The sequence below is a fragment of the Callospermophilus lateralis genome, unplaced genomic scaffold, assembly GCF_048772815.1.
Source record: "Callospermophilus lateralis isolate mCalLat2 unplaced genomic scaffold, mCalLat2.hap1 Scaffold_109, whole genome shotgun sequence".
Taxonomy (NCBI): domain Eukaryota; kingdom Metazoa; phylum Chordata; class Mammalia; order Rodentia; family Sciuridae; genus Callospermophilus; species Callospermophilus lateralis.
Genome location: NW_027511135.1, coordinates 1,601,556 through 1,619,765, shown reverse-complemented (window position 1 = coordinate 1,619,765; position 18,210 = coordinate 1,601,556). Strand labels below are relative to the sequence as shown.

The 18,210-nt window shown below is 34.2% G+C and overlaps 1 pseudogene; it reads left to right on the top strand.

Annotated features, from left to right (window-relative positions):
* Nucleotides 1-15,217: 15,217 nt before the first annotated feature.
* LOC143386862 (U2 spliceosomal RNA) lies at nt 15,218-15,419 on the top strand (annotated as a pseudogene).
* Nucleotides 15,420-18,210: the final 2,791 nt, after the last annotated feature.

Here is an 18,210-nt window from a genome sequence, read left to right as displayed (position 1 = left end):
AAAGTATTATTATATTCACTTTACAGATCATGAAACTGAGGTACAGAAAAGGTAAATAAGTTGCTCAAACCACACAATGATTGAGGACAGAATAACATTAGTTTGGTTATTTTATTATGGAGCTCACGCTCTTATCCAGCCTTTCCTGAGCCATTAAGCTGAACTTTTTAAAGAGAAAGAAGAAGTGAAATTGAAACCTGTGCTAAGACTAGACAGAGAAGATGGACTGAGCCATGAGGAATATGAAAAAGTGACTCAGGCAAATAAAATCATGTGTAGGAGACTCTCAAGATGAGAACAGGGACAGTATGTTCATCAAGATGAAATAGGCCAATATGTTTGAAGAATTGTGAACAAATGAGGCAATGATGGAAGGATTGAAAGAAATGTTTAGGACATAGTAAAATGTAGATTTATTCCAGGTGGAAAGGGAAGCCACTGAAGAGTATTAAAAACTATTTTTTACCTGCCAGACATTGCTTTCCTTCTGATGATGTTTTGAAGTTTTTGGAATATTTTAGCAGATAGTTAAAAAGGAGACAGTCTCTAAAATCATGGGATCTGGTCATCCATTTCTTGAAAGAAAATCAACTCAACATGATTTTGAAGGGAGGCTGCCCAAAGGAGAAGAAAAGAAGAGGAAAAGATGAGAGAGAGGAGAGGAGGAGGGCAGAGAGGGAAAAGAAGAGAACAGAGAGGCAGAGGGAGAGATTAGAGAAGGAGAGCAAGAGATCAGAGAGGGAGAGGGAGAGGGAGAGGAAGAGAGCAGAGAGAAAAACAGAGCAGAGAGCATGAGAAGAAAGAGAGCAGAGAGAGGAGAGGAGGAAGGCAGAGTCACAAGTTATTTTTGATTCTTTAGACAAAACAACAACAACAATAAAAGAATGGATGGGAAGTCAAAGGAGCATCAATGATAGAAATGAGCAGTGATGTACAGGTGAACTAACAAAAATTTGAGGGACTGGTATAGATAGAGATAACAATGACTTCTACTTTAAATCTTATGCATAATGTGATGTTTTCTGTTTTTTTCTGATGTGAATTTGTACAATGAGTAGTTTCTTTAGCTTTCTATGAGATATCTGAAAGAGTGCAATTTTGTTGAAATTCAAGGAAGAAAATAGCAAGGGAATATTTGGAATGAAATATTATCCCTCTTTCAGTGTGATATGATACTCTAGGTAGACATATCCTAATGTTTTATTTACCTTTCTAGGACTCATTTACAGTAAAATATACACAGGATAAATGTTATATAAATTACAAAATTGTTTATAAAGCAAAACATTATGAACATAATTAAGGCCAATCTAAAATTTCCTGATTCACTAGCCTGCATAAATAGTGAAGTAAATATTATTTACTGATTTTTTTTTAAGGTACATGTAAACAACTGGATTTGGGGGAAGTAAAGTTCATTGAGTGCCTTGCTGTTTCCTACTAACACTTTTCCTTCCATATCTCTCTGATTCAGGAGATTTTTAAACATATACTTTTGGAACCTTTTGAATTTATGTTTTTTAATGCCTGATATACCTGTTATATTCTATTTATCCATGTCCTTGTTTAAAATCTAGCTACTTTGAGAAGGGAACTTCCTCAATGTGTTAATGAACGTATCCCCCAAAATACAGCTAAATCCTACTTTACAATGAAACAGGATGAAGACAAGAATGTCCCTTCCCACCACACTTTTTCAACGTTGTACTATAAATCTTAGCTAATGTAAAAGTAAAAAAAGGAAATAAAAGGGACATAAACTGGGACAAAGAGAAAATTGTTTTAGGTGACATGATTATCAATGTAAAATATCAAAAAGAATTCACCAAACAACAACAATGGAAGCCTCCTGGAACCATCATGTTATTGTGGCAAGATGGCAGGCTATAAAGTTAACAAGTAATAGCCAATCACTTTCTTAAATACCAACAATGACCATGTGGATATTGAAATGAAAGTATAATACAATATACATTTGCTCCCCAAATTGAAATGCACAGGTATATATCTAATAGAATAAGAGATGGATGTATAATTACATGAACAAATGACCTGAATGAACACATCTCAAGAGAAAAAAAGCCCAAATAACTAACAAATATATCTAATCAATACCCAATACAATTAATTGTCAGGGAAGCAGAAATGAAACTACAATATTATCTAACCTCTTACCCCAGTTATAATGGCCATTGTAAACATACATGTGTGTGTGTGTATGTGTATATGTGTGTGTACAAAACATGCAAAGGTGTAGAGTAAAAAGAAACACTGGCAGATTAGTATAGGCGTCTCAAAAATCTAAAAATAGGTCTACTATGTTATTTAGCTATGTGACTTGTGTGTATAAATCAAAAAGAAATGAAATCAGCATATGAAAGAGTTACCTCACACCCATGTTTATTGGGAAACTACTCAAAATAGCTAAAATATGGAATCAACTTAGTTGCCCATTAAAAGATGAGGGAACAAAGAAAAGATGCTATATATATACACAAGGGAATATTATTCTCCCATACAAGAAAAATGAAAGCACATCATTTGTATCTACACACATGAAACTATAGGACACTTAAGTAAGTCAGACACTGGAAGACATGTATTCTAAGTACTCTCTTATACTGAAAGAAGAATAGTAATTACTAGGATGTGGGAAGGGTGTGTTTTATGGAAGTTAAATAAATGATTTTTTGGTTAGATCAATGCAAGTTTTATGAAAGTATTGATATAACACTGGACCCTATTAATAAGCATAATTAGTACGTGTTTATAAGAAATAATTTTTTAAAGCCAAAATGTACAAAATCTGTGTGATTAATCCATAAAACTGATGAAAAAAATCAAAGAAGAAATAACCATATGGAAAGATATATTGCCAAGATATTAGTTCCTTTCAAATTGATGTATTGATTTAGTGCAAAATCCAAAATCCCAGCAAATCATTACATGAATGTTGACAAACTCATTTGAAAGTTTGTATTGAGAGAAAAATACAAGAGCTAATACTAGATTTTTTTGTAAAAAAAAAAAAAAGTTGGAATACTAACACAACCTGACTTTAACACCTCCTTTGAAGCTATACTATTAGAGCAATGGTGATACTTGTGAAACAGCAAATAGATCATTGAAGTAGGATAGAAAGTGCAGAAATAGACTAGCTTGTATATATAGTCAACTGATCTTTGACAAACTAGAAAAGACTGTTTCAACAAATGCTTCAGGTGTAACAATATCCACATGCAGAAATATATAGATCTAAATAGATACAGACATTACATCTTCCACAAAAATTTGCTTAATCTGAATATAAAATTTTAAAAAATGTGAAACTTGTAGAATAATAAGAGAAAAATCTAGATAACCTTAGGTTTGTTGGTTACTTTTTAAGATCACCACCAAAGACACAATCCATAAAAGAAATAATTGATAATCTGGGTTTAATTAAAATAAAAAAAAAAGAATTCAGTATTTTTGAAAGATACTATCAGAAAACAGAGAAGACAAACCACAGACTGATAGAAAACATTAGCAAAGAACGTATTTCAATAAGGACTATTATGTAAACTATATAAGAACTCTTAAAATTCAACAATAAGAAAACAGCCTAAAAAATGGGCAAACATCTGAGCAAGTGCCTTAACACAGATACATACAGATGACAAATGAAAAAATGTTTGACATCTTATTAAAGAATTGAAACTTAAACAATAATATACCACTATATCCACTCCAGAATGGTTAAACTTCCAAACATAGACAGCATTAAATATTGACAAGGATGTGGAACTACAGGAAATTTTAATCAGTGTTGGAAATATAAAATGGTCCAACCACCTTTGGAATCATGTGGCACTTTCTTAAGAAACTAATCATGCTTTTACACATGACCCAGCAATCGCGCTTTTTTGTATTGACCTAAATAAATTCAAAACTTTTATTTGCACAAAAACAGCACACAGGTGTTTATAACAACTTTATTTCTAATTGCAAATCTTGGAAGCAATCAAGATGTCCTTAAGTAGGTAAATAGGTAAACTGTGATACATTTAGACAATAAAATATTATTCAGTGCTCAAAAGAAATGAGCTATCCATGTTCCCAAAAGACAGGTAAGAAATTATTTAGTGAAAAAAAATCCAATCTGAAAAGCTGAACACTGTATGATTCCAGTGATATGACAGTCCGGAACAGGCAAATCTTTGGATCAGTAAAATGATCGTGGTTACCAGGGGAAACACGGAGACGGGGATGAACTAAGCATGGAGGATGTTTGGCACAATGCAACCATCCTGTAGGATCAGTGTTGAACACATGTCATTATATATTTGTCAAAAAACATAGAAGGTACAGCAACAAGTGTGAAGCTCAGTGTAAATTGTCAAATTTGGGCAGGAGGCTGTGATTGTGCAGAAGGTGTGGAGGAAGTTTGAATTTACTGCCTAGCTTTTCTGTGAACCTAAAATGCTATAAAAAACTAAAACTGTTTGTCTTTCTGGAAACAGTTTGTTTAAAACACTTTGAGACCTAGGTCAGATGCCTGTGTTAACCTCACAGTATGCTGGGGTCAGGCACAGTGCTTTCAACTTTGGACACACTTGATAAACAGGAATCATACATTTCTTCTACACAATGTTATGAATAACTGTCCAGATTATATGTATCATATTTTGTTAGATATTATATTTTATGACAAACAGAGGGGATTTAAGATGAAGATAGAAGGCTAATGAGGAAGAATATAATTTTTTATTTGATAATTTTTATTTTTTTATATATTTTAATTGTAGATGTACACAGTAACCTTATTTCCTTCCTCCTTCCTTCCTTTCTTCCTTTCTTTCTTCCTTCCTTCCTTCCTTCTTTTCTTCTTTCTTTCTTTCTTTCTTTCTTTCTTTCTTTCTCTCTCTCTTTTCTTTTCTTTTTCTTTTCTTTTCTTTTCTTTTGCTGAGGATCAAACCCAGTGCCTCATAGGTGCTGGTTGAGTGCTTAACCACTGAGCCATAACTGCAGCTAATTATCCCATTCTTTTAAATAAACGTCTTTCTAGTTCTTAAAAAATGATTTTACTTATTTATAAAGTCATATATACATTTTAATATTACAGGCTTAACTGTCTAGCAAGATTGTGACATGGATTGTTTGTTTTAAAGTTTGGATATGATAAATATATATTTTCTTTTTTTATTTAATTGATTTTCTTTTTTTTAAATATATGACAGTGGAATGCATTACAATTCTTATTACACATATAGAGCACAACTTTTCATATCTTTGTATATAAAGTATGTTCATGCCAATGCATGTCTTTATACATGTACTTTTATTTTAAAGTCTTTAAACATCACTCTACTTTGCTGGGATAAACCTACTTGATCCCATTTTTGTGTTTTTAATATGATGACAAATTCATTTGAAAGGAGTTACTTAGGACATCTGTACTTAAATTATGAATGAAAATCAGATTATTTACTTTTGTGTCATGTGAACATCAAAAATTTTTATGATGACATTGTTATCTTTAAAATAAAGAACACTATTACATTTTCCTTGTGCTTTGAAATATTATTCTATATTATAGGAATGAGTTATCAGTGGACTTTTTCCCTAAGAGTATTTATAAAAAACTCTATAGGAAAGAAAAATATTTTGTTGTGATTCTGACAAAGCTATTGATATTATACATTAGTTTTGTACTCAATCTGAATTGATTTTAGTAATGTCAATTATTCTACCCAAGTCTTTCATTTAGGATTTTCTAAGCATTAAGTATATTAGCATTAAGTTAAATATGATACTTTTTTTAAATCTAGAGTTGTTATTTCACTTTATCTTTCGAAAGCTATTATACTTGTGTTATTTTTCTTTTGTTAATTAGATTTGTAAATTAAAAAAAAATTCATAGTGTCATCAGTTTCCCTTTTTCTTTTGCACTGTAATTCCCCATCTTCTTTTTCTTATTTTATTTTTGTTTGCCTTATTTTTTTGGTGTGTGTGTGTGTGTTTTCTAAAATTACATTATGTGTTGATTTGGAAGGATTTGACACTATGAATTTTCCTCTAATTGAAGCTTTGGACACATTCAGAAATTCTAACGCAGTATTTTCAAATTTTCTAAGAATTGCCTATAATTTCAAGCCTTGAGAATGTGTTTTAGTTACCTAGAAAGATATAATTAATTTTTAAGTTACTGAATTCATATTATTAATCCTTGGTTCTATTCCATTATGATCAGAGAACTTACATACCAGTAACCCTAGCTGTTTCTGAATTCCTTTGGGCTTTTAAAACTGATAAATGGAATTTTAGGATTGGTTTACTCTATATGTGTTTGGTAAAATTACTCATCTTATTTTTTTCCAACTTGTTAATAATTCTGAATTTAAAATGGCATCAAAGTGTGGAAAGAAGAAAATATTTTAAATGCACAGTTTATTTTGAAATCTATTGCTTTTCGGTGCCATTTTTTCTGTATTTCTTATGATACATTAAGCTTCATTTTCCCGAGGTGGCTTATCTAAACTGACATGTGCTACTGTAAGGTATGATATGTTTATTCAGAGTTACCATCTGGACCTTTGATAGAAGGTCTTGAATTTCTGCTGATGTGACAAATCAGAGCTGGAAGAGCTCTACTTCAAATTGTATTTCTACATGCAAAAACCAAACTATTGACAGATTTGGTCTAAGCCTGGAAAATAGTACCTGGTCAGTTCTGTCCTGTTCTTCTAACTTTCATTTGCGCTATGATGGACAGCATTATCACTAATAATTACCTCTTTGAGTTTAATAATTATTATTTTCTCTACCAGCTCTTTGTTTAAAGAGTAGGAAACAGTATTTCAGCAAAAGTTAAAAAGAAAACTATTTCATGATTACTGCTTTAATCTCAAAAGAATCTGCATGAATTAGTAGCAGCAACATTTATATTTCAGAATAACACAGAGAATTCCATATAAAGAACACCAGGTAAATCAATGTTAGTTAGCACCTTCAAGCTAAAAATTCTGAGAGTCCTGCCTGGTTTCTAGCTTGCTGACCTTCATCCCTGGTTTGCAAAAGCACAGAAGTTTTTCTATTGATTGTCCCCAGAGTAAATATAAACAAATGTATTGATGTCCATCCACACCACATCCATAGAGCACTGTTTTAGTATCTACCAAATGGACGGTAACAAAGCCAGGGTTAGTTTTTTTTTAATGTTTACAGAGTAGACTCAAATTGGAGGAGGAATATGTTTGGAAATGAAAATGAGAATGCCACTCAGAAATCATGCTTCAGTGAAGTAGGCCAAGTTAAATGCTGGTTGTTAATAGCACACAGCTAATTATGCCTCTCTTTCTGTCTTTCACCACGGTGTACTTACACACCCCAAATAAGAAATGGAACTTTTTGACATTTCCTAATATTTTAAAGTGATAAACTGATATTACCTTTTGGAAGCATAATTGTTGGTAATAAAAAGCTGCTACATTTCTCTACTATAAAGATGTGTTGAAAGTGGCAAGCTGACTTTATGCCTTAGCTGTTCTTGTGCATCAGTTAAATTAGAATGCTTTGATATGTTAATTATTTATCATTTTAAATTATGCATCTTCTAAAATCAAAGGAACACATAACCTATAATTTATTATTCGTTTAGCATGAAATCTTGTCTTTATGTGACTGTTTCTTTTCTAGGTACAGAATTTCTGTTTTGATGTAAAACTTATCAACATATGGCTTCCAAGTACAAGATGGAAAAGCTTATTTATTAAATAAAAAGCATGTTAAGCCTCCACCATTTAATCTCCTGTGCTCTTTTGCCATTTTGTATATCTTTATGATATTTTATATCCATTAAGTATATATAGCCATATATATATTTTTATATAGAGAGTATAAAATATGTGTGTCTCTGTACATAGATGAATTTTAATATAGCTTTATATTCATAATTAATTCTAATGACATGGGACACTAAATATTTGTATTTAATTTTTGTGGCAAAATTCTAAGGCATTCAATATTAAATAAAATTGGATTAAATCTATAGCAAACTGAAGTGAATAGGAGGTTCTCTATAATAAAATAATTAAGTAGCATTTATTTACTTCTGATAGACAAGATTCCACAATCTTGTTCTAATGGGGAAATATAACAGAAAAGCAATGAATTCCAGACCTCCATGCTCTACAAACAGATTAATAAATGATCTTATCTCTTAAAGAATTGAGAAAGTTACAGTTTTATTGATTGTTGATATGCATTTTAGTGATCAAAGAATAATGTAGTAAACAGTCAAAAAAGTGCCTCCCTAGTTGAAAATCTATGTATTGAATAGCATTTATCCAAAATTAAAGGAAAAAAAATCAGAGGAACATGTTCTCACTTTCTAGGTTTTTCTCAGTTCTGTTTAATGCCATCTTAGAAGTTTGAACTGTCTTTTATCACACAACCCTTCCCTTTGGGATTCTTGGCGACACCAACTGTTGCACTCCATTTATTTCTATGCCCTTCCAAATTAACTTTAGAGCTTTTTAAAAAAGAAGACCCACTCTCCTCAAAAGCTTACTGTTTTGGGTGGCATTCCTAAAGGTAACTCTGCTGAATATATTTTTAAATCCAAAATAGATCAGAGGGTTACAAACATGAATGCTTAGGAGGAAAAATGGGCAAAAGAGTGAACATTGTAACCACTTAGGAAATCAGAACAACATGTTTATCCATACCTTGTTTTTCTTAATGTTTTACAGATACTGTGCCCAGAACATAAAGGGACCTCCCTAAAGTAGGGATTGTTTTGTACTGCTTCAGATAACTTGTAATGACTATTTGGGTGAAGCCAAATCTTTCCAGATTTTAACATCCCTTTACTACAAGTTCAATATAACTGGAAGGATATAGTAAGGGTAAACTGCAAGGCAGAATAGGGCATCCAAGTGGGACCCCAAATGATCAGTACCTCTTGGTCTTCATAGGGTGAGTTAGCCCTTGAAAACATGGGCTGTTCTCCACATAGGCTGCTCTGTTCAATCGAACTCTGTAAAAGCCACGGGATGCCACTTGCACCTTGAGATATGTGAAGGTTGGAGTACACATCATGGATACTCTCTTTGTCATCCTCCCCCTGTCAGATATTTTTTACTAGGGGATGAAAACTGCCATATCATAAGCAGTTTCATGATTAAGTCTGGATTTTTTTTTTTTTTTGGTACCAGGGTTTGAAGCCAGTGATATTCAGCCATTGGGCTATATCCCCATCCCTTCTTATTATTTTATTTTATTTTGAGATAGGGTCTCACTTAGTTGCTTAAGGCCCTGCTAAGTCTAAGTTGCTGAGACTGACCTTGAACTTGCCCTTCTACTGCCTCGGCCTCCTAAGTCACTGGGGTTACAGCATGTGCCAACCTACTCAGCTAGGCTTGTATTTTTGATACATAGTAATTGTGAGATTAATATAAATCTCAGGATACTACAATTTGTTTGACACCCATAGGCAACTAACACTCAAGGCAGAAGAAAATAGCATGCAAGTACACAGGGAGGGGAAGATGCTGGAGCTCACTTAAGTCTATAAATCAACCTGTCATTACATTGGTGTCTTGAATAGGATCATGGGCCTTTATGCAGGTCTTCATTCCCTGAAGGATTTTCTACTATCTGTAGTTCATTCATAAAACATTCTACAAATTATTTTTCCTATGAAATAGTTTCAGTGAATGAAATGGTCAAGTATTAAAAGACCAGTGTCAACCTTTACAAAAATCCTATAGTAGAACAGCAATATTTTATTAAGCACCTATTTGAATCAACTTTACTCTTGGAAGATTGAGATCTTATCTCATATATATTCCTGTAAAAAATATTTTCATGAGAAGGGAGCTTAAGAAAGTTTCCTTTGCCAACATTCTATTTCTCCCATCATTTCTTATTATGAAAGATAATAATCATACCTTATAATCTAGGATGATATTCCCTACAGCATAAATCATTTTAACACTAAACCTTAATATTTATTGCCTGTTCTATCTTGTTGCTGACAGTCCTATTAATGCTTCACTTAGCAAGTCAAAAAGCTATACCTCAGTACTATATAGTACTAGAAAAGATTGAGAAAACTCTTTGTACACAAATCAGCGGAAAGCATAACTTATCTGTTACAACACAGGAAGATTAAACACATGGCCATAAAAATCCCTGCAATCACGGTAACTGGAGTCGAGGTTGTCTCTATTGCTTTAATAAATCCTTTAAGTATGCTTTCAATCTCTCAACAATTCCTGACAAAGCTTGTGTGCTGTTGTTGTGAATCTGCCTACCTCAAAAGTCCTGATGGTGAATATTTCATGTGGCTTATCACTTCTCTGTGTCCCTAGTCTGGGAGAAGCTAGTGTACTGTCTGCTAGTGCCGCTTAATACCTTATTAGTTGAAGATGGATTTGTACTTTCAGCCTTTAGCCAGGTAATTTCCTGTTACAGAAGATAAAAATTTTATTTTTGCAAATGATGAATGAGGTGATTATATTTCACAAATTTTAAGGCCATGGATCATTAACTGAATCACTCTAAGCACTTGTCATTTTACCCATATGTATGCAACTTGAAAAGAGAGGGCTGTGTTGTTGTATTACCTGATGATTGCCATAGATGATCCCTCATAAACGTCATGTGAAAAATTTATTTAAACATGAATAAAACTAGGAAAAAGTTAACCCTTTCAGGAATAATTTGAGGGATTACTTATATCAGTGTTAGAATGAAAGGAGTTATCACCTTTCTCTTTATTCTTAAGATCTCTTATATAGTAGCAACTAAAACCTAACACAAACCACATTTGGAGAGTATAAATAGATAAGTATTGTTGTTCAATTATACATGTCTTCTCACTGAAAATTTATGTGATCAGGCAAAATATCAACATTGGATTATTAAGAGGAAATGAGCTTATTAGAATCTTTCTATGACTTGGCCTTCCAAGAGAAATAATTTTCCTTTAGTAGTTTGGACATTGACTCTGATTTCTATTTTGGGGATTTAGGCTTGACATTTCTCAGTGACAACTTAAGGCAGACAAGATAAACAAAATAATTCCCCGAGTATTTGGTAAGGCATTCCATATAGCAAAAACCACTAGTGCTAGAAAATGAACTCTACCATTTCTTAATCCCATAGTTTTTCTTCTTAGAGATAAGTACAGCCCACTCTGATATTAGTGGGTCTACAAACCTCTAGTTGATTGCACAATCAGAGCTGGAAAAATAAGAAGCTTTTAGTTTCTAAAAGGTTTATTGAGTTCTTGTATTTTTAATCCTGGTCCATCCCCTTTTAATTTCATCCCAGTGGGATACATTTACTTATAACACATGGCTTTTCTCATTCCAACATGACTCACAGAAGTTTTCCTTCCCTGGGAATGGTTGGAGTGCCAGCTTATTCAGCCTTAGTCAGAGCCTCTGTTATTTGGCATCAAATGTAAATTGGAGTCTTGATCTTTAGAATGTGGTTCTTTGCGGCCTTCTCCCATCTCTTCTATTTTCTCTGTATCTCAACAACTTAATGCATTTTATACCTAGGAATTAAGCCTATTTTATTTTTATATGGTGATAGATTCTGTTGCTGATAATCCCTACCCAACCATAAGCATTCTGTACCAGCAGCTTTTACATTACTTTATGTGAGTTGTTTTGCTGATTATTTGATTCATCAAGTTTTTTCAAAGGTGTGAATTTAGGTTAAAATGAGATCAGGAAAGATTTTTATAGACTCTTTGTCTTTTGCTCAATTTTTAGACTAAGTTACAGATAATCAAGAATCTTATTGGTTGTTGTTATTTCCATTAATAAAAATAAAATTACAGTTAAGAATCTTAATTTACTTAAAGAATCTCTTGCATATACAGGGATTTTCTCATTTGGCCGACTAAGGCCGACTAAGGTCACAATGATGGTATTTCCTTAGGGTTGTGCAGATGGTTCAGACCTGGCACAGGAATCTGGGACTTTGCCACTTTTCAGAATGCCATGGCCTCCAGGAGCCATGTCACAAGCAGACAGGCCCTGCTCACGGAGCACATACAAAAATATCATCAGCATTGTATTGACTAGGAACAGAAAGAGCAGTGTAAAGTCTGGTTCTAGAGATGTTCTCAAACAATGAAATGGAGAATCAACACATAAGGAACCAAGCTGGGAGCAGGAGATAGTATCAAGGTGTCCTTCCTGGACTCCTTTTCCTAGTCTACCCAAGACGTTCACAGCCTCCAACAAGGTAGTATTTAATATCACCTCTTTGGGGCCAAATTAGGTTAATATACCAGGTTCCTTCATATGGTCTGTCTATGTTAATATCATATGGGCTTAATTTGGAGACTTCTTTTAAGATTTTGAAAAATGTTCTTTTGTATAGAAAATATTATGACACATATTGTCATATTTTAATATTCTGTCCAAGTTCAGATACCCAGAACTCAGTAAACCATACTTGGGACCTGGAAAGATTAATAAATGAATTCAGCAAAGTGGCAGGATATAAAATCAACACGTATAAATCAAAGGCATTCCTGTATATCAGTGACAAATTCTCTGAAATGGAAATGAGGACAACCACTCCATTCACAATATCCTAAAAAAAATAAAATACTTGGGAATCAACCTAACAAAAGAGGTGAAAGAATTATACAATGAAAACTACAGAACCCTAAAGAGAGAAATAGAAGAAGATCTTAGAAGATGGAAAAATATACCCTGTTCATGGATAGGCAGAACTAACATCATCAAAATGGTGATATTACCAAAAGTTCTCTATAGGTTTAATGCAATGCCAATCAAAATCCCAATGGCATTTCTTATAGAAATAGAGAAAGCAATCATGAAATTCATATGGAAAAATAAAAGACCCAGAATAGCAAAAACAATGCTAAGCAGGAAGTGTGAATCAGGCAGTACAGCTATACCAGACTTCAAACTATACTACAGAGCAATAGTAACAAAAACAGCATGGTACTGGTACAAAAACAGGCGGGTGGACCAATGGTACAGAATAGAGGACACAGAAACCAATCCACAAAACTACAACTATATTATATTTGATAAAGGGGCTAAAAGCATGCAATGGAGAAAGGATAGCATCTTCAACAAATCGTGCTGGGAAAACTGGAAATCCATATGCAACAAAATGAAACTAAATCCCTTTCTCTCGCCATGCACAAAAGTTAACTCAAAATGGATCAAGGAGCTTGATATCAAATCAGAGACACGGCATCTGATAGAAGAAAAAGTTGGCTACGATCTACATACTGTGGGGTCGGGCTCCAAAATCCTCAATAGGACACCCATAGCACAAGAGTTAATAACCAGAATCAACAAATGGGACTTACTCAAACTAAAAAGATTTTTCTCAGTAAAAGAAACAATAAGAGAGGTAAAGAGGGAACAAATCTTTACTCCTCACACTTCAGATAGAGCCCTAAAATCCAGAGTATACAAAGAACTCAAAAAATTAAACAATAAGATAACAAATAACCCAATCAACAAATGGGCCAAGGACCTGAATAGACACTTCTCAGAGGAGGACATACAATCAATCAACAAGTACATGAAAAAATGCTCACAATCTCTAGCAGTCAGAGAAATGCAAATCAAAACCACCGTAAGATACCATCTCACTCCAGTAAGATTGGCAGCATTAGGAAGTCAAACAACAACAAGTGCTGGCGAGGATGTGGGGAAAAGGGTACACTTGTTCATTGTTGGTGGGACTGCAAATTGGTGCAGCCAATCTGGAAAGCAGTATGGAGATTTATTGGAAAGCTGGGAATGGAACCATCATTTGACCCAGCTATTCCCCTTCTTGGTCTATTCCCTAAAGACCTAAAAAGAGCATGCTACAGGGACACTGCTACATTGATGTTCATAGCAGCACAATTCACAATAGCAAGACTGTGGAACCAACCTAGATGCCCTTCAATAGATGAATGGATAAAAAAAATGTGGCATTTATACATAATGGAGTATTACTCTGCATTAAAAAATGACAAAATCATAGAATTTGGAGGGAAATGGATGGCATTAGAGCACATTATGCTAAGTGAAGCCAGCCAATCCCCAGAAAACAAATGCCAAATGTCTTCTTAGATATAAGGAGAGTAACTAAGAACAGAGTAGAGACGAAGAGCATGAGAAGAAGATTAACATTAAACAGGGATGAGAGGTGGGAGGGAAAGGGAGGGAGAAGGGAAATTGCATGGAAATGGAAGGAGACCCTCAGGGTTATACAAAATTACATACAAGAGGAAGCGAGGGAAAAGGGAAAAATAATACAAGGGGGAGATATGAACTGCAGTAGAGGGGGTAGAGAGAGAAGAGGGGAGGGGAGGGGAGGGGAGGGGGGATAGTAAAGGATAGGAAAGGCAGCAGAATACAACAGACACTAGTATGGCAATATATAAATCAATGGAAGTGTAACTGATGTGATTCTGTAATCTGTACACGGGGTAAAAATGGGAGTTCATAACCCACTTGAATCAAAGTGTGAAATATGATATATCAAGAACTATGTAATGTTTTGAACAACCAACAATAAATAAATAAATAAATAAATAAATAAAATGAAATAAAAATTTTTAAAAAGGGGAAAAAATAAAATATAAAATAGAATGGGAGTACATATCCCACTTGAAACAAAGTGTGAAATATGATATATCAAGAACTATGTAATGTTTTGAACAACCAACAATAAAAATTAATTAAAAAAAATAAATAAAAAATAAATAAATATATATATAAAATAGAGCAGAAAAAAAACTAGCTGGGCATTGAGATACATGCCTATAATCCAAATGGCTCTAGAGGCTGAGGCAGAATATTACAGATTCAAAGCCACTCTCAGCAACAGTGAGGCCCTAAGCAATTCAGTGAGTCCCTATCTCTAAATAAAATACAAAATAGGGCTGGGGATGTGGTTCAGGGGTTGAGTGTCCTTGAGTTCATTTACCAGTACCCCCTCCACAGGAAAAAATTAAAAAAGATTAAAAAACTCAGATGCTCTTTGAATTGCGGAATAGGGTATGCATCTTTTGCAAATTCAATGAAGAAGTTTTGAAATGGATTTTCAATCCTATCCTAATTGCATAAAATATTGAGATATTTTATAACATTGAAAGAAATACTAAGGAAAAGTACTTCTAACATGTCAGGTTGTCTCAGTTTGTTAATTCCCATTAGTAATGAATAGATTATCGATAGCTTCTTGGCCTTTTGGCTAAGATCAAGTGTAATATTTGTTCTTATCATTGTAGTAAATTAATTAGAAAGTTAAACTAGGCACGTTAGGCTCTTTTATGGGAAAGGTAATGGCAATATAGCACAATTCGATAAAACAGTTTAGAAGCCATTATTGCTTACTTTGCATTGCATTAAGTCCCAAAGAGAATTAAATGAGATCTCATGCACTACACAAAATATTTCAAAGTATCATCCCCCAATTAAGACCTTGCAATAACCATATGAGTTGAATGGTTAAGACTCATCTGCAAGTATACTAATTTCCCTTGTTTTGTGAGGACTTTGAAACCATATTAGTCTACCTTAAACCTTGTGCACTCAGGTTTAACCAAGATTACTCAGTCCTCCCACAATGGACTTATCTTTTGCTGAGACACCTTGCATTGTTAAGGTCTGTAAACAAGTCAGATTGGCACCTGTTATTTTGCCAGAGAAATGTTAAAGTCTGTAAACAAGTCTGGATGGCGCCTGGCCAAATGCCAGAGGGAGTGGTTTGTAAAGTAACAAAAGCGAGCCATTAAGTGTGAAGATTCCTTATTGGTTGACTGCTGTATCTATTTTATGCTAATTAGATAAGCTGTGTAAAATGTTTAAATACTGCTCTTATTCTACAATAAACGGCTCCTATTCCTGCTGCATCAACCTACACAAGTTGTTCGTCACCCCCCCCCTACAGCCAGACTGCGGCATTGCATGACCTTATCGTCCCATGCTTACTTAATGAATAAGTGGACCGTTGAAGGAGAACATGAAATTTAACAATTTTCTTATACGTCCTTGGGAATTTTCTAGGGTTTTAAGACCAGTTACTTTGATATTGAGCCCTTCCCCAAAATATCCAGCTACCAGCACTTCAACTCTCAGTGTGAAGAAGGTGAGTTGAAGGAAAGTATGTTAAAGCTCATCATTGAGTAAGAAGGAAGAATATATCTTTAATTTTCTGGGGATAATATCTTTGTGAAAACAGTTTCTTAACAAATGACAAGAATATATCAAATAAATGGGAATAAAGTTTAAAACATTCACTGAGGAAATGCTACACTGATGATGTTTCTTAGTTTTTAACTACCTTGGCTCTGAATGTTCTCTGTTGTGGAAGTTCAATGTGTCAGGCAAGTAAAAGCCAGGATACTATGAATTTAATTTTCCTGAAAAAATTGAGAATCATGTACAGAGTGTCCTCAAGAAACTGCAATTTTCAAGTGGTGAATTGTGCTGCTATAAATACTGATGTGGCTGTGTCCCTTTAGTATGGTGTTTTTAAGTCCTTTCGGTATAGACAGAGGAGAGGGATAGTTGGGTCAAATGGTGGTTCCATTCCCAGTTTTCCAAGGAATATCCATACTGCTTTCCATGTTGGCTGCACCAATTTACAGTCCCACTAGCAATGCATGAGTGTGCTTTTTTCAAATGGTATGCATGGTACACGAAAGCATGCAGGAAAACATCGTTTGGGGTCAAAACTGCTATTGAAAATTCCTTAGGAGGGTTCCAGGTTGCAGACAGACTTAGTGTCTCTCAGCAAGGCTGACACTGGCAGTTTCCTCCCAGAACTAAAACAGATTGCTCTTTCTCTGGTAAGCCCCAGAAGGAATTAACTTGTGTTTAGGGACCATGTGCTATGAAATTCACATCAAACTGGTTTATTGAGTAGTCTCAACTCAGTGGGGGTGTAAACATGAAGCAATTTGTGTTTCTACAATCACTGCCTTCCACTGCAATCTGTCAAAATGTTCTTATTGACATCTCTGACAGATTTCACAACTTTTCATTCACTCTGGTTATTTAAAATCCACTTCATTATAAGACTTTTTTGTATCATCTCATTTGAATATCACCTCTGCACATAGACTTGAGCTGAGAGCCATGTCCTGCTGGAGTGTTGGAGGGTGGGGAAAGAGGGAGATGTCTTCTGCTCCAGAAACACTCCTCCTTTCTTTTCAAGACCTCCTTATTTTAATGTGCTTGCAGCCTGAGAAAGGAGAGGGAAAGAGACAAATGTATGATCTGTTTGACTGTAGTATGGTCCACCACTTCTTCCTCCCTTCCCAGTTGCTGATTTGCTCTAATAGTGCATAGGTTAGAAATGTAGAAGGGTCATGGTGGAATTCCATACTTCCCTCAGCTCCAACAGGAGCTCCATACCTTCATAAGGAACCATCTCTCTAGCTTTCTTGCCAGTAGAGCTCTCTGTCCCAGTGCGTAACCATTTTGTGCATAACAATGACTGAGGAACTTTAGTTCTGTTCCTCCTACATGGTCTTCTTGATTCCTGGGAAATACATACCTTGAGTCCCCCAAACAGTATAAACAAACAAATAAACAAATAAATAAAATTCAGCTGCTCAACAGCTCTGCCTCTCCATCTCCCAACACCCCTTTTCCAGTTCTCTTCTTCCTTGCTCTTATAGTCACAGAATTAGCACAGCAAAATGAGTGCTTAAGCAGATGGTGAAGTTGGATACCAAATAATGGCTTTCTGTTCTCAGTTCTCCCCATCTTTATAAATGGCTTTCATTCCAATCCTCCTCAGTTTATTGTGGAGGCTTTAGTGAAAAAGAGCATTGGTAAAGAAACAAAGTAATTAATGGACAAATTAGCCATTTGCAATTTATGAACTTTTAAAATTCAATTCTAAGCAAACTATAATATTAAATATATGCATTTGAAATATAATCATGAAATCTGAACACTTGTTTCGTATTTCATGATAGTGAAGAATCTTTATGTTTATTTATTTATTTTTTAAAAGAGGGGCAGTAGTAAAGTCTTCCCTGTGTATTCATAAGGGATTGCTTCTCAGACCCCCTGACATTACCAAAATCTACAGATAGTCAAGTTCTTTATATAAAATGAAAAAAGTAGTATTTGAATATAACTATACATATTCTATTGTATTCATTAATTCCTCTCCACACTACTTAAAATACTTAACACTATGCAAATAGTT